This window comes from Plecotus auritus (assembly GCF_963455305.1).
Source record: "Plecotus auritus genome assembly, chromosome: 8".
NCBI lineage: Eukaryota > Metazoa > Chordata > Mammalia > Chiroptera > Vespertilionidae > Plecotus > Plecotus auritus.
The window spans coordinates 103,454,230-103,478,340 of NC_137782.1; the positions used below are offsets into that span (position 1 = coordinate 103,454,230).

General features: G+C 55.6%; 1 protein-coding gene across 5 annotated transcripts in view; it reads right to left on the reverse strand.

Annotated features, from left to right (window-relative positions):
- Window positions 1-24,111, reverse strand: part of IL1R2 (interleukin 1 receptor type 2) — a 49,474-nt gene that overhangs the window by 22,471 nt on the left and 2,892 nt on the right. The window contains exons 1-3 of one of the 5 annotated variants that reach the window (XM_080684186.1): window positions 1,466-2,621; window positions 877-1,018; window positions 32-202 (exon numbers count right to left, since the gene is read on the reverse strand). The exons of 1 other annotated variant lie outside the window; for it this stretch is intronic. The gene's annotated coding sequence lies outside the window, so the exon portion shown is untranslated. Of the gene's footprint in view, window positions 1-31; window positions 203-876; window positions 1,186-1,465; window positions 2,622-8,813; window positions 9,049-24,111 lie in introns of those variants that run through there. 3 more of the 5 variants (XM_080684187.1, XM_080684185.1, XM_080684189.1) reach the window with 3 other exon arrangements.

Sequence of the window (24,111 nt, forward strand, 5' to 3'; positions counted from 1 at the left end):
CAGATAACCTCCAATGGGTCCCCTCACTCACGTCCCCAAGACAGCAAAGGCAGAGCAGGACTCAGGACCCTGATTCTCCTGAGTGTCCGCCTTGCAGCTGGCTGGGCTGCTCACTGAGTGATGCTGATTAGTCATTGGACGCGGCACTGGCGCGGACAGAAGGCGGGAACAGGTGACACCCTTAGCCGAGATGCCTCAGCCCCTGCAATCGGAGTGCCAAACACCTCAGACATTCGAATTATCCATGAGCCACAAAACTTGCCCATTTAAACGGCCACAGACAGAAGAGACCAGGACCAAGACCTAAACAGCCTGCAAGAGCTAGCCAGCAGGGTCCAGGCATGTGTGCTTCCCAAGGGGCGGCTCCGAGGCCTTCCAGAGCCTCTTCCTTCGTGTCCGTGTGGGCGTGGCTCACTGCTTTCTACAGCTGCCGCGGCAATAGTCCCGTCCCACGTGGCCGCCCTCCTGTGCCCGCACACCCATCACCCCCAGGGCTCCAGCTCCCTCCCTTGAATGCGGGCCAGCCTGGAACCTGAGTCCCTGCAGAGTGAGGCCGGGTGAACTCGGAGCGAGGTCAGGAGCAGCCATGCGGCTTCACCTGCTTTCCCTGGACCCTGGCCCGGAGGGAACCAGCCACCTGTGACATGTCCTGGGGCCCAAGGCCGCACTGTGTGGGACTCCCCACTCATGCACAGCACAGCCCACAGGAATCCCCGCAGAGGCACCAGCAGTGACACCACCAGATGCCCGGCTGAGAACCACTGTGTGAACTCAGTGGGACCCCACAGCACAGAAGGATCGCCCAGCCGAGCCCCCGCAAATTCATGACATGAAGAATATGTGAGTTAGACTAAATGTGACTTTTAAGTGACTCACTTGAGCAGCTGTTGTTATGCGCAATGGGCGACCAGAAATGCTCAATCAAGAGCAGATTCGAGGCAGCAAATGGGAGCCGGGAAAGGGCTGGCGGAGAAACAGAAGCGGCCGCCGATGGACCAGTAACAGGGAGACAGGAGAACTGTAAAGACAGATGCAGGAGTCAAAGACCATGGGTTAGGCGCAGCCGTGGGCAAACTACGGCCCGCGGGCCGGATCCGGTTCGTTTGGCTGTTCTATCCTGCCCGCGGAGCCGAAAGAGCGGAGGGTTCTCTTGCTCTCCCCTCCGCTCCTTTACTTTGAATTTATATTAGTTCACACAAACACTCCATCCATGCTTTTGTTCTGGCCCTCCGGTCCAGTTTAAGAACCCATTGTGGCCCTCGAGTCAAAAAGTTTGCCCACCCCTGGGTTAGGGCCTTCAGAGCAGACAGGCCCCCACCTCACGGTGCCCTCCTGGGGGTCAGGGTGCCTGCACAAACAGCTGGTGTGTGAGGAGCCCGGGCCATGAGGAGCAGAGCACCTTCATGCCAACGCCTGTGTCTAGGAGGGGACAGTGTTGGCATTGCCATGAGGTAACGAGACCGACCTTCCAGTGGGTCTCCCTTCGCACTGCCTCTGATGCTTCTGCCACCGCGGCCCTGGAAGGGGAAGAGCACTACCTCAGAAAGGAGGGAGGAAGTGGATGTGATGTGGGGTCCATTCCCGGGAGGAGGGGACGTCGAGGAGAAGGCTCTGGGCTCCAGGGTGAAGGAGGGAAGACACGAGAGGACGCGGGCAGATTCTTCTCCCTCTTCTGGGCTCAGAAACTGCAAAAGTAGAAGAGGAGGCACTGACAGCAGAGGCACTTTCTCTTGCTCTCAGTCTGGTCTCTCGGGATCCCGCTGCAGAACAAGGAGCCATGAACAGGATGGGACATGAGTGAGGATGGGCGTGGCAGCATGGCGAGTGTAGGCAGAGGGGTATGAGGTCAGCTCCCTGCTAGCCTCAGGTCTTCGCCAACAAGAAAAGGGTCCAGCTATTCCCCTGAGCCTCCCATGGAGGAGGAGACCCGGCCTGGCAATGAGGAGCAAGACGCCCCAGAGCTGAGGCTGAGGGCATGCAGTCTGCAAGGAGCCGTGTGGCCAGCTGTGGAAACGTGCTTACCAGCTGGTGAACAGCCACTTCCGCAGGCTCGACTCTCCACCCTCTGCCACCCTGATGCACCGGTGCTCCCCCGTGGTCCTCGTGGCCCAGCAGCAGTACCACAGCCACTGTGCTGACGGGTGGTGCTTGCACCCTGTGGGCTGGTAAATATTTTGAGTGCCACTTGCACAGGTGGCCAGTCCATGTTGGGAGAAATGATGGCATAGCCAAGATGTGAGGGCCTGTGGAGCCAGGGAGGGCACAGTGGCACCACGTGGCGTGGCCATGTCATTGGCTCTGACTGGGCTGAAAGGCAGACGATGGGTTTTCCCAGCCACAGAGGTAGATTCAGACACCCAAGATGGACAGGTCCAGGGGCCTCTCCGTGGGAGCCGGGGAAGACCCACAGGCCAGCAGGTGTGGACTAGCCACCGCCCCATCAAGCCTTTGGGACACAGCCTCCCCCAGGCTCAGATGCCTTCCTGGCTGGAAGAGGGTGTGAGGTGAGAAACTGAAAGACAGGTTCTCCCCAGAAGACACAGCAGTTTTGAGAGGGGCGTGTACTGGTAGGTTTAACTCCTTTTTCCTGATGAAAAGGGGCCTCAGGAGACAAATGAGACTCTTATTAGAAGAGTTAGTCAAGGTACATTTTTGTGGCATTGATCTGCATTGAGTATAAATTTTCACCATGCTACATACATCTCACAAACATTTTCTTCCAAAAGTGTTACAGCGCCAAGCAGATGGCATTTTCTTTTTGTCAGTAGGTCATCTTTACTCTCCGGGTGACGTGCCCACCGGAACGGCCAGGCCTCCGAGGGCCACAGAGGCAGCAGCATCCCCTGTCCTGTGTCCGGCGTGGTCATGAGAGAGAAGTCAAACTCACGCACAAAAACCCCGTGCTGCAGGGAGGCCATCTTTGGCCTGAAGACAGCCTGGGCTTCCTGGGTTTCCACCACCCCAGAAAGTCCCGCCAAGAAAACGTGTGCTCTACCCGGGCCTGGGCAAGGCCGCATTCCCCGACTTGCCCTCGGGCTTCCCTCAGCTCTCCAACGCCAGCCAGCCTGCTCCCTGCTGGTAAGAACAGCTCCCCGGCACTGGCCATATGAAAGCCTGGCTGCTCCCCTGCCACTCAACCGACCTCCTGAGCAATGCGATGTGGTAGAGAGAATCATGTTCACCAATATCTGGAACTTTCCTATTTTGGGGGCACACACAGGAGTCCATTTCTCTGCACACGCAGCATGGCCACATGATGGTGATAGCCATGAAGAGGAAGCAGGAAGGAGGTGGGTCACATCCAGGCGGACCCACTTCTCTCCTGGCGCCCTCCCCTGCCCACTCTGCTGCCACCATGAGCCCCGAGCCTTGCTTGTCACACAGGGTGGTCAGGCCGTGCTGCCAGGAGGCTGAGGTGCTCTCTGTCCACGGCACACTCACTGCTTCCTGCTGCCTGTGACAGCACACGTGTCACAGCCGCCGAGGCCAGTGGAGCCCTGCAGGCTCTCTTCTGGAACCACCTCGAAAGGCCCCAGCGCCATCCGTCTGACACGCTGACCACTGGCGATATGGAGCATGAGCCAACCACTTGTGCTGCATTGAGCTACTGAGGTGCTTTAGGTTATTACTGCAGAATAACAGCCTGGCATGCACGGAGGTCAAAGGGCAGAGCTGGGCCTCAGACGCGTTTTCTATTGCTATGTAGCCAATTGCCACACACTTAGTGGCTGTATGCCACACCCACCGATGAGCTCACATTGCTGGGGGTGGGCGTCTGGCCTCAGCTTGGATGGGGTTGGACTCGGACTGACATCAGTGCTCAGGGTCCTTTTCCAACTGTGCGTGCTGCTGACAGAGCTCCGAGCTGTCATCTACCCGGAGGTTGCCACTTCCTGCCAGTAGAGGCCACGCACAGCAGCGGGAGGCCGCCCGCCACTTCCTGCCCCGGGGCCTCCCCACGCAAGCAGCTATCTCCTCCAGCTCCACAGGACACCAGATGCTGCTTCATGTCTCGGACCTGTCGACTCTGACCTCTAGGCCTTCGTCTAAGGAGCCCACTGGCTGCTTCAGACACACCCAGATGGTCTTCCTTTTATTAATGTCAAGTCAACCAACCAGCTGGGGACCTAAATTACATCTGTAGAATTCCTTCCCCTTGCCCAGAAGTGAACCTGATCATGGACATGACAGCCCATCCTAGTCATACACCCACCCTCACTCAAGGGGAGGGGCTTAGACAAGCCATGGGATCACCTTCGAATTCTGCCTTGTACAGACATTGAGGGAAATGCTCGGGGAATATTAGCGCTAGGAAATGTAGGGTCATCCAAAGCTCTTCTTTGCTCCCAAACAAGAAAACCTCGCCTGCAGCCTTGTAGCAGGGACATCACTGTGAGAAGTGCAAAATCTCAGGCTCCACCCAACCTTGTTAACCATCTGCACATTAAGAAGACCCAGGGTTGAGGAGCACAGTCACTAGGATTGGCTTATTTATTTATTTATTTATTTATTTATTTTTGTTAATCCTCACTCGACAATACTTTTCCATTGATTTTTAGGGAGGGGGGGAAACAGAGAGAAACATCGATGTGAGAGAAACACATCAACTGGTTGCCTCCCGCACATGCCCTGACCAGAGCTGGGAATGGAAGCCTGCAACCAAGGTACGTACCCTTGACCGGAATCAAACCTGGAACCCTTCAGTCCACAGGCTGATGCTCTATCCACTGAGCCAAACCAGCTAGGGCAGGATTGGCTTACATATATATATAAAAAGCCAGTGTCCCTGATGACCAAAAGACCGGTCACCATGAGGTGGCATTGACCACCTCTCAGTCCTTCCCCTGCATGGCCCATGAGAGGGGCAGGGTGGGACTGGGAACTGGTGAGCAGGCTGAATGGCTGACCTCTTGGTCCCTGCCCCTGGCCCACAGGCTCCAATGGATCAGTGATGGTGAACAGGGGAATTGGGGTGGGTGGTGGGAGAACTGGGCTGGCTGTCAGGCCTTTGGGATCACCAGCTCATCCCTGGCTACATGGGGGCTCAGGCCTGTGGGAAAGCGGGCACACCGGCGACTTTACCTCCATGTGTGTGCGCCGGGCCGGCCACTGATGGAACGTGCCGCCCTCTTGGGGCTGCTCACACTGGGGCAGGTAGGTCACAGGCGCATCCCGCAGCTTCTGTCAGCACCTCAAGCCCCAGCAGCAGTGGCGGCACTCGTGTGAGCGGCTCCATCCATCAGCAGCCAGCCCAGCACACACACGGAGGTGAAGTCGCAGGCCTGAGCCCCCGAGCAGCTGGGGATGAGCTGGTGATCCCAATGGCCTGACAGCCCTGCAGCGGAGGTGGTGTTGGTCTGCGGACTGGCGAATGGGCAGAAGATGGAGGCTAGGCCTAGGGACCCTACCCACACGATTTCGTGCACTGGGCCTCTAGTTCTTAAATAAAGTGGGCACATGGAGAGAGCTCCAAGTGTCTTCTGAAAGCCCGCTGCCAGAGCTTCGGAGTCTGATGGTGATGATGACCATGATGCTGACAGCTGTGAGGATGCTGGAGATGGTGATGACAGCCTAACACTGACCTTCGGCCAGAGAGCAGGCGAAGTTTGAAAATGTATTCTTTCTTTTCATTTTCCCAGCATTTTATCAACTACATGCTATTATTTTTGTGTTAAGAGATGAAGACGTTGTGGCTGACAAAAGTTAAAGAACTCCACAGAAACACAAAGAGCAGTGGTGTGGCCGGGGTTTGGTCCTTGTCCCAGCTCAGGGTTGTATGAGCAGGTGTTAAGCTAACAAACTGGAAGTCGGGCCAATCCCACCTGTAAATATGTATCATCAGCCAAAGCATCAGTGCTCCTTTCCACAGACCATCTCATCCGAGCGACGGGTGTATCAGCTGGCCACAGGCCCGACCACGCAGGCCTCCCGGTGGGACTGACTTTGTGGACCCTGAGTGCACTCGCATCTGCAGTCCCCATGAAGTCTACGTATTCTTAAATTTCCTCTTGGCATTGCATAACATTTGGGTGGTATGACTTCCTTCAGGAGATTCTTCAAAGAACCCTGCTCTCTAATTCACCCTTTTCTTCTGGTGAGTGAAACTAGCATCCAGAAACATAAAGTTATGCTCCTAAGTCAAATTGCAAGGTAATATTCATGTCTTAAACTGGTCTCTTTGCCCCCAAATCAAATGCCACAGTCATTTGCCTCCTGTGTTCAGAAAATTATTTATGCTCACTGGGAAACAGAGGCTCTTTACTAAAACACGCGTCAGAAACGCTCGCAGGGAGCTGAATACAGATTCTCAGACTTCTCTCTTGGTTGTGCTCCTGGAGTCACATGCCCATTTATTCCACGAAAACCATCACACACACGACAGGAGAGAGCACAGGTTTGAAAGGAGAGTAAGTCTCAGGGAGGAGGGGGAGAGGTGGAGCAGACAGTGGCTCAGCCTCAGTGCAACTGGCACCTGGACTCCGATCCGAGCCCTGATGTCCAGGCCCTGGGCACAGGTTTGTGAAAACTCCCAGACAGTTCTAATGTTCACCAGGGCGAGAGCCACTGGAGCAGGGTCTCTGAGATGCTAGAGAACCCACATCCACCCACCACTATTTTCCGCGGCCCCACTGGGACTGGCCCTTCAGCTAGCCACAAACTTCCATCCTCTTCCCATCTCTTTGCTGACCTCCTCCTTTAAGCAGCACTCTGTGGGCAGCGAACAGAACCAATGATGCTGAGGTCCAGCTTCAGACGCTGACGGGCTCAGTTGTGCCTACTGCACCTGCTTCTCCATCTGTTACACAATAACCCTACTTAACAGCCCCCGCTCTGAGCACTCACGTCACACCTGTGGACACTCTCTGTGAATTCTGTTTTCAAATGGCCTCCAAGGCTTTGGTCCTTGAATAACTTGTAGGTTTGCCACAGGACATGAGACCTCATCTTACTCCCAAGGACATGGTTCTCGAAGTAGCTCCCAGACCAGCAGCATCTGCATCACCTTGGAAGTTAGAGATGCAAGTCCCTGCCACGCACGCGCGCACACACACACACATACACACACACACACACACACACACACACACACACACACTGAGTCAGGACGCCTGACAGGGCCCAGACTGTGCTGTAGCAAGCCCTTCAGGTGATGTTATGGATCAGGTTTCAGAATCACTGGCCTAAGTGTCCCCACATGTCCCATCAAGAGAGCAGGTCATGATCAAGGGTCCCTATAGAGAAAGTGGGCAGTGACCACATAGAAAGGCAGCCCACATCTATACTCCTTGCACCAACTCAGTCCTTTCATCACCAGAGGCCGAATGCAATCCCCGGGGGAGGGAAGGGGAGGAGAGGGTTCGGAGGAGAGAGGGGCCTGACAATCATCTGATCCCCCATTGTTTGTGGTCAAACAGTTGGCCTTTGAAGGTTGGGTGGGAGTGGGGCTGCTGAGGAGAAGGCCTGCTTCAGGGCATGGAAGATGCTCCCAGGCCCACCAGGAGCAAGCAGACAGAGACCTCCTTCTCGCCTAGGAGGACAATCAAACAGGCTGAAGAGACCTGAAGTGGACAAGACCGCAGTGAAGTTTAAGGCACAGGCTCCCTTTTATTCCTCACTGACGCGGTGGAAAGGAACCCTCTGTTCTCTTGGGAAGACAGAGCCCGGAGAAGCAGGCCAGGGAGAGGGAGAGCACAGTGGGTGGATGCCTGCTGAGGGGAGGGGGCCGGATGCCTGGGGGGTGGGCACAGCAGGCAGACCCCCAGCAGCTGGGGGGCAGGGAGCAAGCCGCTGCACTGCCTCAGGCTACAGAAGGGGTCTGAGGGGAGATGATGAGATGATGGAGATGATGAGATGATGCACAGGCTGGGTCGCCCCCCAGGGGGCTCCGGGAGCCGCAGTTCCTAGAAGCCTCAGCCTCTGCAGGGGAGTGGGCTCGAGGGGAGCGTCTCATGGTGAGCACAAGCATGTCTGCAGCACCCGCCTCGGGCCAGGTGCAACCCTCCTGCTTCCCGCCACCCTGAGGCCCTCCTCCTCCTCAAGATCACTCTGAACAGATGGGGAAACTGATACACAGGGAGGGGAGGGTAAAAGTAAATTGTGTCATTAATTTCATGATCATTGAGGGTAAAAGTATTTTTAAAGAACCATGCCCAGTTTTATTAGTATTTATGAACATGAAGCAAGGTAAGCTTAAGGCTTCCTGGCTGCTCATTACTGGCCAGCCACTGACATGGGTGGGTGGCATCTACTCAAATGACACTCCTTCACTGATGTACAGAATATTTCAAAGGCAGTTCCATTATGAACACAGACATGACATTATCCTGCTAGTCAGAGGCAAAGTCGGGACTTGAACCCAAAACCTCTGGCCTCAGGGCTCACACTTTCCCAAGACAACCATGAGCAGGTTTCAGCCAGCGGGGAGTGCGGGTCAGAAAAGCTATACGTACTTTAAAAAGAAGACAGGCCCCACGGAAAACCCCACAATCCTGCCGAAGAGGGAAGTCTGAGTTCCGTGTAAGTCCCACAGCAGGGCCTCCGCGGTGTGGGGGACCTGCCCCATAGCTCCTTCCCTCTGACCAGACCCCATGCGCTTTGCCTGGCAGTTTCACTCACAGGAGGGCTCAGAAACCTCTGCTCCGGCCCTGCTGTGGCAGAGAGAGCTGCAGGCCTAGAGACAAGGTCACCTGCACACAGGGAAGCAGGTCACCCGGAGGAGGCACCTGGGGTCCAGCGACAGCAGGAAGCCTCCTGAGGTCCATCACACGTGGCACTCCATGTCCTGACGCACAGGCTCGCGCTCTCAGACTTACCTGCAGCTGTGTTTTCACCTTGTTGCTTCTGTCTGGGAAGGCTGCCAGGCTGGGCTTGCGCCTGGGTGAAGCCCAGCGTTCGGGTCAGGATATATATCCTCGTCCTCCCAGATTTCCTAATCGGCTGTGTCACTCTCTGCCTGTGGCGGTGGCGTGGACACACCTTTTCTCTCCTGGCAGGGAGCCGCCGCTCGCTAGCTGCTGGATGCGTGCTCACTCAGATGGGGAAGTGGCCAAGGAAACTGCGAGTTTCCCTATTTTCTGTGACTCGCTAAGACTTACGTCCCTCCAGCTGCGAGGCGGCATTCAGTGGTGTGTGCTTCGCCCGACAAGGCCCTGTTAGAGGGAGAGGATGTTCCGGCTTCACAGAGGGATGGTCACGGTTCCCCGTGGGGTCCTCCTGGGGTTGAAGGAAGGTTCATCAATCCCGGTGCCCTGTTTACAGGATTTTCATTGTTAAGTGAAGGAAGGGGTGATTTTCAAATCTTTATTTCAGTCTGGATTTGCCTAACTGAAAGCTTGTACACTGAAAGTGAGAGTTTGGTCCTAGGTCGTGTCTGCACAACTCATGTGTCTCCAGGCTTCCCTCAGAGTGGCTCTGACAACTCCTGCTCCCCTCCACCCCTTCCCCCCCGCACCACCCACCGCCATGGAATTTGAAGTTTGGAGGGGCTTGCCCCAGGGACTGGGACACACAGGGCCCACGAGCCCTGCCCCTCACTCGCTGAGGGAGGCTTTGCGTCCACTCTGTGATATGCGGATACTGAGGCTCTTCCGGTGAAAAGCTGATGCAGGAGCTCTTTCCAAGTAAACAGGAACGTCAGACCCGAATTACGGGCCGAAGCCAAAAGACCCACAGCCTTCGTTTTATCTTTTGCGAACAAGGAAAATACAGTCTGAGAGAAGCACCGTGTTGAATCTCGATGGAAACGTGGAGATGCCACAACCGTCATCAAGTTTCAAAAAGAGCAAACTGGGGTGCAGGCCTCTGGGGAGCACAGGTGGGGCGGTGGTGTGTGGTGTCTTCATGTCATGATGGGGTGCATTCGGATGGGTCTGTGAATACCCCCAAAATGGATCGTTAAGCAAGGGGTAGAAGTCACATTGTATCCATGTTTGTTCTTTTTCCGGGGACCGGGGGATATTTGTATGTGCTCCACAATTTGTTATGGTGAGATTAAAGAATAAGCTATGAATCTGGGTCAAGCCAAATAAGTTTCAGAGTGTGAATTCACCCCAGCAGGAGAGTCGCACAAAATCCCATCATCTTCCAGGATACAGGGCACGACAGTGACCGAGGCCTCGCTGCTCTCAGAGGCATCGGACGCTCCGTCCTGCCTGGCCTGCCTTGGCTGGGACCTTCTCACCGAGCAGCACAGGCAGCCCACAGCTCAGCATGGCCAAGCAGAGGAAGTGAAATCACACATCCTGCCTCCGGCCGTACTGCAGCATCACTGCGGTCTTGTGACCCCTAAAGAGGAATTTACATAACTCACCTCTGGCTGTGGGAAAACACCATCACAGCGCCACACGGAGCTGTGTGCACAGGCCACTTCTGCCTCGCACCCAGCAGCCCCCAGCGTCTGCCTCCCACTGGGGAAGCCATGGCCTGGCCACCTTCCCGACCCCCTGCATTCTCCATCCGTGACCCACATCCTGGCCTCCCTCCCTCAGCATATTTCTCCACCAGCTCATGGGAAAGAGACAAGGCACAGAATGTTCCAAAATGTCTCAAAATCCTCTGAGGTTTGAGTTGAACGTCACCTGGGACGCTTATTGTAAGGATTGAAGCAATGAGTCTTCAGGTTTTAGACCCAGGTCTTTCCAAAATCTGCTGTATCCTCGGAAGTCAGCAGTATCCTCGGAAACCCCTTGTGGCAAGATTCCAACCCTTTCTCCCTGATGTGGAGGCCAGAGGCTGGGGAGCGGGAGAAGGCAGGAAAGAGGAGGGGAGTGCGTGGGCCTCTACGTCATGTGTTGTAACAGGGACTACAGGTCCCTGGCTTTATGAGACAGCCTCTGTCATCCTGTCCCCACAAACTCACTCACTTGTATCAGACCAGAGAGAGGAAGGGAGTGGGTGGAGGGGGCCCCTGGGGGGATAAGGGGGACACCTGTAATACTTTCAACAATGAAGATACATTTAAAAAGAAAAGAAGATGCAGTGTGAGGGGACTGCTCCGGACAGGGCAGCTGTCTGAGTCACGGGGGCCAGGGCGGAGGCTGCTGACCACAGACCTCCCCTGGAGATGGGTCCTCACTGCTGTTGGTTCTGACGTGGACCCACGCCCTCCTGCCTCCCTCTACGTGCCGGTTCCTGGTTGTCCTGACTGACCTGGTCAAACAAGCGAAGCCGTTTCCTGTGCCTTGCAACGCTCACATACAGCCACCGCGGCCTTCCCCTTCCTGCCCCAGACAAGCCTTGGGCACCTGCCAGGCAGTGGGGACCCATTTCCTCTTGCAGCCACCCCAGTAGCACCTCATTTACCACGTTTCCCTTACGCAATCCTACTAATCAGCGCCCGAGTGGCCAGCCTCTTCCCCAGCCTCACGGGCCCTCCCTGGGGGTTGTTTTTCAGCCCGGGCCCTCCCTGGGTCTGCGTATGGTAGCATATGCTCATTAAGTCCATAAGGTCAATGTGGCAACCAGACCCGATAAAATGAAGACTTCGGGGCCTGCCGTGGTCAGCTGGACAGTACAGAAGACGCGCCTATGTCCCCCGGGGCAGGAGAAAAGTGCTCCCTTCCCACCAGTGAGTTACAAAGTAACAACAGCAGATGAAAACATGGCCTGCAGGGGGCGCATCTGCACGAATAGAAGGGGGTGAGCCATTCTGTATGGGATCTCCAGTGCTGCTGCCACAAATCACTACCAGTGCAGCACCAGCTCACTCTCCCCCCGTCTGGTCTGGCGTCTGGCGCTGACTGGGGTGGTTAGTGCTGGGCCTCCCGGAGGCTCCGGGGCAGACCGCTTCCTTACCTTTTCCAGCTTCATGGCGTGTCCTCGCCCCGTCCGCCCACCCTGCACATGGCTTTCCGCCCGCTCCCGTCTTCGAAGGGCTTCCTCGTCCCTGGCCCCTCTTCCAGGGCCTTCCTGATGAAGCCTGAAAATCCCTAATCTCACCACATCTGTGCAATCCCATTCTCCACATAGGTAATCAAGCATAGGTGCCAGGTTAAGGGGGCGTGTTAGGCCCGTACTCAGCTTACAAGCGTTCCCCCTCCTCTGGCCGCGCTGTGTGCCCGTGGCTGTGAGCAGCAGGGCAGTGGTCTGCATGGCCAGGGTGGGGGCCCAGCACCCAAGGGCTCAGGGCGCCCACACAGGGCAGGCAGAGGGCACATGGCGCTCCCAAGATCCACAGGAGAGGTTTTGTTTTGTGTTCAGTTCAGAGGAAATCCAAGCTCTGTGATGGAAGGCTTTTTCTTTCCGGCCTTTCCTTTCGCTCCCTGCTCCTCTCCTTGGCTTTCACTGGGGCAGGGATGAGAATTCCAGGGGCCCCAGGACACGGAGGGCCGCCGCCCGTTCCCACCAACCTCCCATAGAACCCGGAGCAGGTGGGAGGGGATCTGGAAGCAGGTCCCATTTATGCCACTCTGCCCCAGGGCACCCAGCCCACCCGCCCCTCCAGCCGCAAGCCTTCCCTCCCTGGGCCCACTGTCTCCCTGGATGGGATGGACGCCTCTTCCCTCAGCCTTGCCCTTTCCCCTCCACCTGGGACACGCCAGTGCTGGGGTGTGGCCATGCTGACAGGGCACCGGCGGGCGTGCATTGTGCGGGGTGGGAGCGTGGAGAACCCCTGTCCCTCTGCTGGGAGGTGCTCTCCGTGGGGCATTGTCCACCCTAGTGCTCTGCACCCAGCTCCCGCTCAGTGCCCCAGGGTAGCAGGGGGACTTGGCTTGCTTTCCAACCTGGTCCCAGCTGAGAGAGAAGAACCCAAATCATGACGACCTCCACGCACTCCCCCTGTCTTAGTGCCCGGCTTCATCATGGCCCAGAGCTGGGTGCTGCCCCCCCCCCCCACGAGCCTCCCCATCCCCCGCCTCACTGAGCTGCTCCATCCCATGTGTGTGTGTGTGGGGGGGGGGGGGACAGGAGGTGGCAGAGACCCCTGGGCCAGTCCCCGCGCCCAGAGCCAGCCCTCAGCACCGCCCCTCGCGGAGGCCCACCCGCCTCACAGAGCCTTCCCCTGCCACTCACTCAGGTGCCACCAACCCCATCAGCTGTCCTAGCAGCTCCTGCTAGAAACAAAACCACAAGCAGCTGAGTTGTTAACTTGCCTTTGGACTCCTAAGAAAGGTGGCTTATTAAAAAGTGGTCCCTAACCCCCAGCAAGCCCCAGGCTGTGCAGAGAAGGGCCCCTGGCGCTGATGCCCAGGCCTCGCCAGGGCTGTCCTGGGGGCTGGCAGTCGGCCAGCTGAGAGCCACGCCTGAGGCTGGCGCCGCCCACCCTCTGGGGCTGAGTCTGGCTCCAGCGGGGAGAAAAGCAAGTGCTGAACAGACTCCCAGGCTGACACGGGAAGATGTCAGACGAAAGACAGTGGCAGCGGCTCCCGGGCTGCCCAGGCCACGCAGGGCTCAGACTCGGTTTTCTGTGAGCTCCGCGCGGCCGCAGGAGCATCCCCACGCCACAGCCGCTCATTCACTGGTTCACTGCTCGGGTACCTAAGAGCTCACCTTCCATAGAGGAACAGGACAACAACAAAGATGCGAACGAGAGTGTCAATTAATAACAGCCAGATGCTGGTTAACCCTACCCAGCACTCAGGTTCCACACATAGGACAGCCTCTCACCCCACGCAGAGCCATTCACATGTCGGTTCTCGGGTTTGATCTCAGCAGCCAGCACTCCCCGTCCTGCCTGGAGAGTCCTCAGGGCATCAGCCCACTCCCCTTGGGACGTCTCAGCCTCGACCTGACTGCCCCACTCCAGGAGAAGTCAGGGTGCCACTCATGCTGACGCCTTGGAACAGGACTAGGGTGAGACTTGCCCTGACCCCCATATTAAACAGGCTGCTAAGTGAGAAACCATTTCCTGCAGGTACTCGTGGCGTACTTATGCAAGTCAGTCGCACACCAGAGAGTGGTGGTGCACTGACACGAATCGCGATCTTTGGTTCGGGGTCTCAATTCAGAGCCTCTGTCGGCCCGGGCCCATTTCCAGGGCGACTGCCCACTGCCACCTCCTTTTCAGTGTCTGCATCCCAGCACTCAAGGGCATCTGCTTCTTGGAGAGACGCCAAGAGTCCGACAGGTGGCAGGTGGGCTCTTACCTGACCCCGGTCCACGCCTCTCCCGCTCACCCACCCTAGCTCTGCCTCGGAGATGAGTACCCAACATCATCCTGGACACGCATCGGTGACAAAGTGACCAAAAGGTCACTGTGGGGACCCCACAGGCAGGCGCGCCCAGCGCCCACCTCCTGGGCCTGTCCCCGAGAGGCCAGCCCTGGGAAGGGCGCTGAGGAGTCCCAGTCCCAGCCTCTACCGTCCTGGCTGCGCTGCGCGGGGGCGGGGGGGCGGGGGGGGGGAAGGGAGGGGCGGGCAGTGTGCTGGCTTCTCTAGCATCCAGCCACCGGGGTTAGTCCTCTGTGGGTCTGAGCCGCGAGCTGGGCTCCACGGGCGGGGAACAGAGGACCCGCCAAGCCCTGCTCACAGCCAAGCTGCTGGTCAAGCTTTTGGGGCACCTTTGGCCAAATGCTAGTGAATCTGAGAGAACGCATCGCTGGTGCTTGTTAGACCATCGTGTGCTTTCTTCTCATTGTGGAGGTTCACAGCTCCGTAGACCGTGGGCAGGACGAGGCCGTGACCTGGCACCAGTCCCCCTGTGAGGGGCTGCAGCCCCTCCCCCCCCCCCCCCCCCCAGCATCCACACCTGCTGTGTGACAACAGTTCTCTGAAGAAGCAGATGGAGAAAAGCACTTTCCAAACTCAGCCGGCGCCCCTGGGGGCCGCCAGGTCCCTGCAGCTGCACGGGTGGCGCCTCTCGGTGGAGGCTGTCCGGATGCCTCTGGGCCCAGGCCCACGTGGGCTCCTGAGCCAGCTTCAAAGCCGCAGCATGAATTTCCGCAGCTGTGAGAAGAGGATGACGATGCCGGCTGCTCTCCCTCGCAGAGCACTCACCAAGTGCCCCCTCCATCTCGCATCGTATTCCCACAGGGACTGATCCCATCATCCCCGCTGCCCTGTGACAAGTGCTCTTGTGTGCTGGCAGCCCCTTTTCAGCTGGAGAAGCTGAGGTGTGCAGACATCAAGGAGCCTGTCAAAGGAGCACAGGGTTCTCCACGTGTCTCCTCCCCCAACCCAACCTAAAGCAGGCAAGCTGGAGCCCAAGCCTACTGCCTCAGAATGTGCCCTGAGCTGGAAACCAGGTCTCTGCAGAGGAAATCAAGTTACAGTGAGGCCACTAGGGTGGGCCCTGGTGCAATGTCAAAAGGAGAGATTTGGACCAACACAGCAGGAGGGGAAGGCAGCGTGTGGGTGGAGAGGCAGCTGCAACCCCGGGCTCCTCACTCCACCGCACAGGTTGGCAGGGGACAGTGCAGTTCAGCCAGCACCCGGGCAGCTCACGGTGCGGGGTGGAGGTGGTTAGCTGAGAACTCCGCGAAGATGGAAGGGGCTCCATTTACTAACTCCTGTTAAAATATTCTGAGAATCCTGGCCGGTGCTGCCCAGTGGGTAGAACATGATCCTGTGCGCCAGGAGGTTGCCCGTTCTATTCCCAGTCAGGGCACACACCCGGGTTGCAGGCTGGATCACTGGTGGGGCATGCAGGAGGCAGCCCGATCAATGATTCTCTCTCATCATTGATGTTTCTATCCCTCTCTCCCTCTCCCTTCCTCTCTCTCTAAAAATCAGTAAAACAACCTTTTAAAAAAATATTCTGAGAAGGTTAAAAGATACAAACACAATGCAAAATACAGATGATGTATGTAGAATTGTACAGTTGAAACCCATATAATTTTATTAACCAATGTCAACCCAATAAATTTAATTTTAAAAAAGGACTATTGTTTTCCTACATAAAATAAATAAATAAAATACAACATACAAAGAAAAATGGCAAACATCTCCCACAAGCACGAAGCTGTGCCTAACGCCCCAGCGCACAGCAACAGAGCAGCTCCATCCAGGATGTCACGTGAGCACCCGCAGCGAGGGGACAGCTGTGTTATTTTCTTTTTCTAACAATATTTCACTCTGGGGCACTGAGCCTATCGCATTCCATCAAGAAGTTAATCCTTTGCTCTTCTTGCCAAGCGGAGGGAGGCTAGGGACAAAATACCTTCACAGCTAAGGCAGGTGAGAGGCCCTCTTCAAACCCACCCCTCAGCCTGGCCACACCCAGGGCTGGCTCTGGGTCCCAGACCAGGCACAGTGTGACCCCGAAGCCCTGACCCAGGAGTAGACCCTGCACCACTGATGTTAAACGGTCACTTGGAAAACAGGCACTGGTGAACGGGGACGGACGTACACAAGCAGTGTCAGCTGCTACTCATGGAGCCTCATAAACACTTAGTAAGCACCTGTGGAGTGCAAAGGTGAATACATGATCCCCTACTAGCTGGTGGCCTGGGCACAAACAGCAACCTCCTGGCGCTCTGGTCTGCTCCTCTGTGCATGCGGGCTCTAGTTCTCCGATGAAAGCAGCGCCGAGCACAGTGCTGTGCACAACGTAGAACACCAGTCAGGTCAGCCCCATGCACAGCCATCAGCTGCTGTGCGGCTCGCAACACTGGACGTGAACAGCCAGCATGAAGGCTGGGACATCAGCCTCCAGCTGATGAGAAACGGCCCAGACAAAGCTCTCTGTCCCTCCCAAGGCCAGGCGCTGGCTGCCCTGAGCCAGCCTCGCTGCAGGGCCCTTGGCCCGCACCCCTGTGCACAGCCTGCCCTGCGTGCTGGGACCAGCCTACCTCAGTCAGAGGGAGCTTAGGGGCCCCAGGCTGTTGGCTCAGCCTCACTCAGCCTGCCTCTCCCCGTCAGGATGGGGCCTGCCGGAGCAGCTTCCTGGCTGTGCAGGCAGCTCTGGCAGGTTTCCCAGGAGGAATGGGGAAGGGAGGTCAGCGGCCAGGTGCTGGGAGGTGGTCGCATCCACAGAGGTGAGGGGTCGGGTGCAGAGCAGGTGGGTGGGAACAGGAGGGAATCCGAGGTGGTGACATGGCCCCATTCCACAGGCACCCTGGGGTACCTGCCTGGCCTGGCCTGTGGGCAGAGCCCTGAGGCAGCAGGCTGCCCCGCAGACCCAGGTTCTAGTGACCAAGCTCTCGCCTTCTTCCTATGACCAGCTCCACCGGGCACCCAGTTCCATAAAAAGGAGACAGAGGAGCTGATGCTGATGAAGTCCTTTCTATGCTTTCAGCACTGGATGTAATACACAACACGGCCTTTCCATGTAAAGTCCCAAGCCACCAAGCACCAAGCGTGCCACTCTGCACTGAGGGGCAGCGAGCCCACGTCCCGTGCGAGAAGGGAGAGCCGGGCTCCACCGGGAGGGCCTCGGCCCAAGCCCTGCTCCTGCTCCCGAAACCTCCTGCCAGGCTCGCCTGGCCCCGCGCCCCGCGCTCCACACCCCACACCCCACGCCCTGCACCCCGCGCCCCGGCCTGAATAGCATGGAGGCAACTGGCCTAGACTCTGTCGTCTGACTGCTTCTAGAACCTCCCCCTCTTGTCCAGGGACTTGAGGCCTGTCTCTGAGTGACACCTTTCCCCCTGGTCAGTCTGCATCCCGCAGAGCCCTGGTCCTCATGGCCTCTTTCAGAACTAGATGTTCAGCCCAGCCAGTGTGTCTCAGGGGTTGAGTGTCGACCTATGAAACAGGAGGTCACAGTTCAATTCCCAGTCAGGGCACATGCCCAGGTTGTGGGCTCCGTCCCTAGTAGGGGGCATGTAAGAGGTAGTGGATCAATGATTCTCTCTCATCATTGATGTTTCTAGCTCTCTCCGTCTCCCTTCCTTTCTGAAATCAATAAAAATACATATATTTTTAAATTTGTGGGTTTTTTTAAGAAAAAAAGAAGTGGATGCTCAGATTGGGCTGCAGAGCTAGGAGGTCTGAGTGAGGGCCCTGTGAACTCCTGGTTCAAAGTGCAGCAGGACAGGGCACCCAGCCCGCCAGAGGCGCTGGCCTCCCAGCAGGCGGAGTCTCCGCTCCGGACGTGATCAGGGACTCTGAGTGGCCGCCTCCTGAGCAGACGATGCTTTTCATCTTCAAAGAAGGTCTTGGCCATACAAAGCCACCTAAATGCTCTCAGTTACCAGCCAGCACAGTGACTGGTCACACCATGGTCCATGGTGGTCTCTCTAGTGGGCAAAGCCTGGACATGGCCTTGCAGTTACAGGACACAGGCCTATCCCAGGGCTGTCACGCTCCCCACTCAGTGGCGGCTTTAGCCATCCTGTCCATGGGCCCCAGGCCCAGCCCTGCTCTCGAGGCCCTAGCCAGCCACCACCTTCCCAGCCAGCACAGGCCCCGCAGTGCCAGGCAGGACTGTCCCCAGGTTACCATGCTCAGCGGCCCCAGCCCCTGCGAGTAACAGTTGACTTTTGTCCCTGCGACACCAAGCCAACACACAGCGGGCAAGGAGCCAGGGCTAACCCAGGCCTGCGGTTTCCTCTCAAGAGCAGAGACACCGTGCTCAGTTCCCGCAGGTCCTCCGTCCGCCCCAGGGAAAGGAAGGTCCCCACAGCTTTTCCTCGGAGCAGAGCTGCCCCCAGGGAGTGGCAGAGCAGTGACGAGTGCTGGCCCCGCCCGCAGGGAACGAAGATGGACAAAGCCTTGACCTTCCAGAAAGTGCAGAGACCCTTGGACACGCCCCCCACGGAGTGCCTCCCTCCCTGACTGCCCGTCTGCCCCAGAGGCAGGGTGCGAGGACTACATGTGACCAGCACTGGGGCCATCCCACCCCACATCTCCACCAGGCCTTTGTCCCAGCTATCTGTCCTCCATTGCTCACACCTGGCTCTCTCCATGAGGTTGAGAGGAGGGGAGGTGGAGGCTCCCAGAGTGATGGGCAGTGGGGTGGCATCCATGGCACCACCAGCTTCCTAGCCTGCCTGGCAGCCACCCAGACGGAGACATTTTGTCTCCCTGCAGTGCCCTGTGGGCCTGCTCTCCAAGGCGGCAGGAGGTGTCCCAACTGTCTAGTTGTTGTGGGGTCGAACCCTGGAGTCAGAATAAGACCACCGGAGGCTGCTGATTGATTAAAAAAAGCAGGCAAGGATTTATTGAGCTGGCCAGGACGGCCGAGAGAGCACCACACGCAGGTGGAGTCCACCCTCACGACCGCGCCGTTTCAGGTGTAGGCAGTCCTTTTAAAGGTCTAAACCACAAAAATTTTCCTTTGTTCTAAACGAGCCCCCAGCCACATCCTGCTGGACGTTGGAATGTGGACCTATCTTGCGAAAGCAGATTGTACAGAAACAGAATTGAGCAAAGTTAATAATCTCTAAAAGTTGTCTGCAGTTTCAACTCCTGGAGCTACTGAGTCAGTGGGAATGAATCTCCTGTGGTTCTAGTCCACAGGCACAGGAAAACACCTTTGTGATGTGGGATGGATTTATGTGCTGAGGTAACTACCCTATTGTTTAAGCAAGTAAGTGTGTGCAGAAGCCAGAATAGCAGGGTTAAAATTCAAACAGCAGTTTTTACCCAAGTATGGTTGCTCCCATACTTCATTCCCCACTGGTTTTATGTGTATGAGTCAAATCATGGTCTCATCCTTATTAGTTAGGGGATTGTACTGCCCCCTAACTTTAAGTAGTTTGACTGTATTAATTTTTCTAAACTGCCTGCTTGGCACAATTAGTTTTCTATTTACTCATCCCACTTCCCTTAAGGGCATTCTCTGTTCTGGTCCTGCTCTCCCGTCCCCTAGCACATCTAGCCTTACTTAGCCCTGGACTTTCTCACTGGCTAGCAAAAATGTTCTTACAGTTACCAAGGCCCCTAGTACCATGGTCCCCGTCAGTACTGTCATCACTGAAGTTCAGTTCCCCTCCTGCAGGTATGGAGTCTCCTCCTGGCCTGTGTGGAGCCCAGGCTAGGGATTTCACTGGTGAGGCCGCTGGTTGCCAGGATCCAGGCCATTTCCTGATGCAGGAGCAGGGAGTGGTGTAGCCAGGTCTGGACGCCGTCTACTTTAACAGCATGGGCATGCTCAGGATAACAGTGTAGCGTCCCTTTCGGTTGGAGTGAGTCCTTGGGCAATGAACTTCTTTACCCACACCGAGTCCCCGGGCTGGAAGGGATGTACAGGGTCTGCGGTGGGCACTGGCAGTGCGTTTCAAACAAGCTTATGGGTGGCTCTCTGGGTATAATGCAGAGCCTGTAAGGACTTGAGCAAGGAATGGTTATGAATTGTAGTTTTCAGTTTCTCCCTGACCCTGGGAAGGATGCGGGGGAGGTCTACTATACATGATCTCAAAAAAAAAAGGTGGGGGGGGTGTACCCGGTAGAGGATACACCTGGCCCATAAGAGGGTGAAGGGCAGGAGGTTGGTCCAGTTTTCACCGGTTCCTAGGACAAATTTAATTAAACTCCTTTTTTAGAGTCCTGCTCATGCCTATCCTGAACTTTGTGGCTGGTATGCACAATGGAGTTTCTAATTTATGCCTAAGGCTTGAGCTATACTTTGAGATCTATAAAGGCGGGCCATTATCTGATCCTATGACTACTGGCAGCCCGAATCTAGGTATAATCTCCTGGAGTAATTTCTTGACTATTATAGAGGCAGTTTCTGTCCTAGTGCAGTATGCTTCAACCCAACCCAAGGAGGTGTCTGTGAGAACTGGCAGGTACTTGTACCCTGACGCTGGTGGCTTAATGTCTGTGAAATCCACATCCCAATGCTCTCCTAGGGAGTTTCCCCGGGGCCCGAATTCCCAGGGGCACCCTCTTACCTTGCTTAGCATTTACCTGTGCACAGACAGTACTTCTAGTGACTATGCTTTTAATTATCTTATCTAAGCTTGGTATATAGTACCTGCCTTGCAGAAGGTCTTGGTGACGCCTAGGTAGGTAACCTGGTGTAACTGGGCAACTAACGTCTGACCTAGAGCCTCTGGGACCAACAGTCTGTCATCTGTAGGGTCCACCAACCATGTGGTCCTTTGATGGCTTGCTTCTGTTCTGCCAATTCCTCCTCTTGTTTGGTGTAGGAGGGGGTCTGCCATAGGTCGGGGTCCGGCAGAGTTACTAAGACTTGTAAAGGCCCCACTGGTTTTTGGGTGGCTTCCTTGGCAGTTTGGTCTGTGGCTCTATTTCCTCTGGCTTCAATTGTCTCCCCTTTCTGATGGCCTTTGCAGTGCACTATTGTAACTGCCCTTGGGAGCCAGATGGCCTCTAATAAGGCTAAAATCTCTTCCCTATTTTTAATGTCCTTTTTGGCTGAAGTTGGTAACCCTCTTTCCCGGTGGATGGCACTGTGTCCCCATCGAAGGGCCTTGTCTGGTGATGATAGCAGGACATCTGTCAGGTCTGGGCGAGCTGTTTGTACTGCGTCCGTTACCTCTATGCAGTCATGAATGGGTTCCTCCGGATCATCATCTGGAAGCAGGCTGGCAGGGCTGATGTCCAGTATCTTTTGGAACCAGATGCAGGGCTGGTCCAGGAGAAGAGCTTGGCACTGGGTGATTCTGGTGTTTGACATCCATCTCTCCGGAGCACCTCGAAGGAGGGCCTCCACAGCATGGGGTATTGTCAGGGCTAGTTCCTGGCCCAGAGTCAGCTTATCTGCCTCCTTTACCAGCAATGCTGTGGTGGCCACTGCCCGGAGGCACGCTGACCACCCTGCTACCACGGGGTCTAGTCTCTTAGACAGATAGGCAACAGGTCTCTTCCAGGGACCTAGAGTCTGAGTGAGAACCCCTTTGGCAATGCCCCTTACCTCACTCATGTAGAGGTGGAAGGGCTTCATGACATCTGGCAAGGCTAGGGCAGGTGCTGAGACAAGAGCCTCAAAGGCCTGTTGTTCTACTTCGGTCCAGTTCAGCGGCCGAGCTGGAGTGGCGGTGGCTTGCAATTGGACTACCACGTGAGCTTGATGACTTACCAACCCCTGGGGGGTTGTTTTCTGCTCAGACCATGGGATAGAGACGCTGTAACTCCTCCAAGTAGTTGGAGGCTTTATGCTCTTCCCCTAGCACCGCTTTTTCCATTTCCTGCAAGAGATATTCCTCTGAGAGAGAACAGGTTTAAGAGAATACAGGCAGGGGAGGATGCAACTGGAGTTGGGTTCCTTTTTGATGTCCAAGGAAAATAGGCAGTTTATCAGGTGGCTCCCTGGACTGATGTCTTCTTAGAGGTAACGGGTTCCATCGGCTCTGTCAAGACTGAATATGCTGCCCCAGTGTCCACCAGGAAACTAACAGGTTTGCCCCCCACTTGTAAGGTTACCCTGGGGGCTTAATGGAAAGGAGTCCCAGCCCTGTCAGTCCTCTTCCTCTAAGTTAAAAGATCCTTAGAATCTGAGTCTCCCCTTCTCATCACGTGCCTTCACAAAAACCTTCACAATTTCAAATTAGCCTTCAAACCTTCTTTCTATGTCCTTCAAAAAATGTATAACCATGCCTCAAACCTTCTATTATTTAAAATATTTAGAAAAGGTAGAGGGAGGAGGGAACAGGCCCAGCACCCAGTTCCCAGGCCTCCAGCCGCTTGAAATTCAAACTGCCACATTCTTCCTAAAGATAAAAGATCTCAGTTTCTGATAAGCCTGAAAAGGGGAATGGGGGAATTTCTAGCTGCCCTCTTTAAGCCCCCTAACAGAACATGGTGAAAAGTGTCCAAGGAGTCTCCGGGGATTCTTGGGTCTCACTGGGGCGCAGGGGGTCACAAGGGAATTTCCCTCCTCGCCACCGCCTCCAGCTACTCAAAACAACCCCTGGAGGGGATGGACACCGGGTGGGCGGAGGCAGGGAGTGTGGCGCGGGTCCCAGGTGGCGAAGGAGGTGCTCCCACTGAGACGTTTTCATCTGGCAGTCCACTGGCAAAAGCGCTTGCCTCCTGCCAGCGAAGGTGGCGTGTGGGGAACCGGTGACCCTTACACTGTAATCAGACTTCCTGACCTCTCTGAAAAGCCCCTCTGCTTGAGTGTGTTTCCATTAAAAAGTACTGATTTTAGAACCAATAACTTGAGAGTTGCCACACACAAAAGGACCAAGTGGCCCACAAAATATTTTCCTTTTCTTCTAAAGGTTTTACAATGTATTGTAATCATTAACCATATTAAACTTAAATGGCCAATTGAGACAAACAGTTCTGAGACCATTCCTCCATCACTGATTAAGACTGGGTGGTGGCAGGTGTCAGAAATAAGATTCATTTAGTTTTTGAGCTTTCTGGGCAGACTTGGTGACTTTGCCAGTTCTAGCTTCCTTCTTATAAATAGTTAACTTTAGAATTTGGTCCCTGCTTAAAACCTCTTCCGACTACAATTGTTACAACTTCATACCTTCAAATTAATAAACATAGACAGAAATGTTATTAGTTAGGTGGGCCGATTCCCCCTCTGACAGAGAGCAAGCACCCCTGGGAAAAAGGAATCCCAGTGCCCACTCGGGGCGGTTTGCTATGTGTCAGAGCACTCAGCCTTAAATAAATTAAATGTTCTTTCTTTTTTTTCTCACAGACTTCCACACTTACATGAACAAATAATTATACCCAGGCAGACAAACAAAATATCAAACAAACAACTGTCCCATAATGAGGGCGGGACCAGGAGGGGCAGCGCAGGGAGACTGAAGGCTCAGGAAGCGAACACCCTGAGGGAGGGGAGGGTGTGCAAACGCCGCTGCTTTTTCTAGCTCGGCAGCCACCGCCTCAGGCCAGTGAGCGGACCAGTGTGTGTGAAGGAAAAAAAAAACGGTTAAAACCACTCCTGGAGTCCGCCAGGGACTGTGAGGGGAAAGCCATCCTGCACTCCAGTGTTGACCTGGGAAAAAGAGTGCTTAGTCAGGAGGGGCAGGTTACACATAGAGGGTTATTTCAGGAGAGGTAAAATCCTGCAAGGAACCTTGATAAAAAGATCAGTAATCCAGAGAAACCAAGATGGCGGCATAGGTAAACACCTAAACTGCTGCCTCGCACAACAATTTCAAAACTACAACTAAAAGACAGAACGGACACCATCCAGAACCACAGGAAAGCTGGCTGAGTGAAAATTCTACAACTAGAAGGAAAGAGAAAAGCTCACAGAGAATTGGAGGTACGGCAAAGGGTCTTTGTGCGCGCAGAGAGGAAGGGCGGCTGAGAGCCTGGCTGACTTTCTCTGGCGGAAGGGGGAAGGAAGCCTCCGACC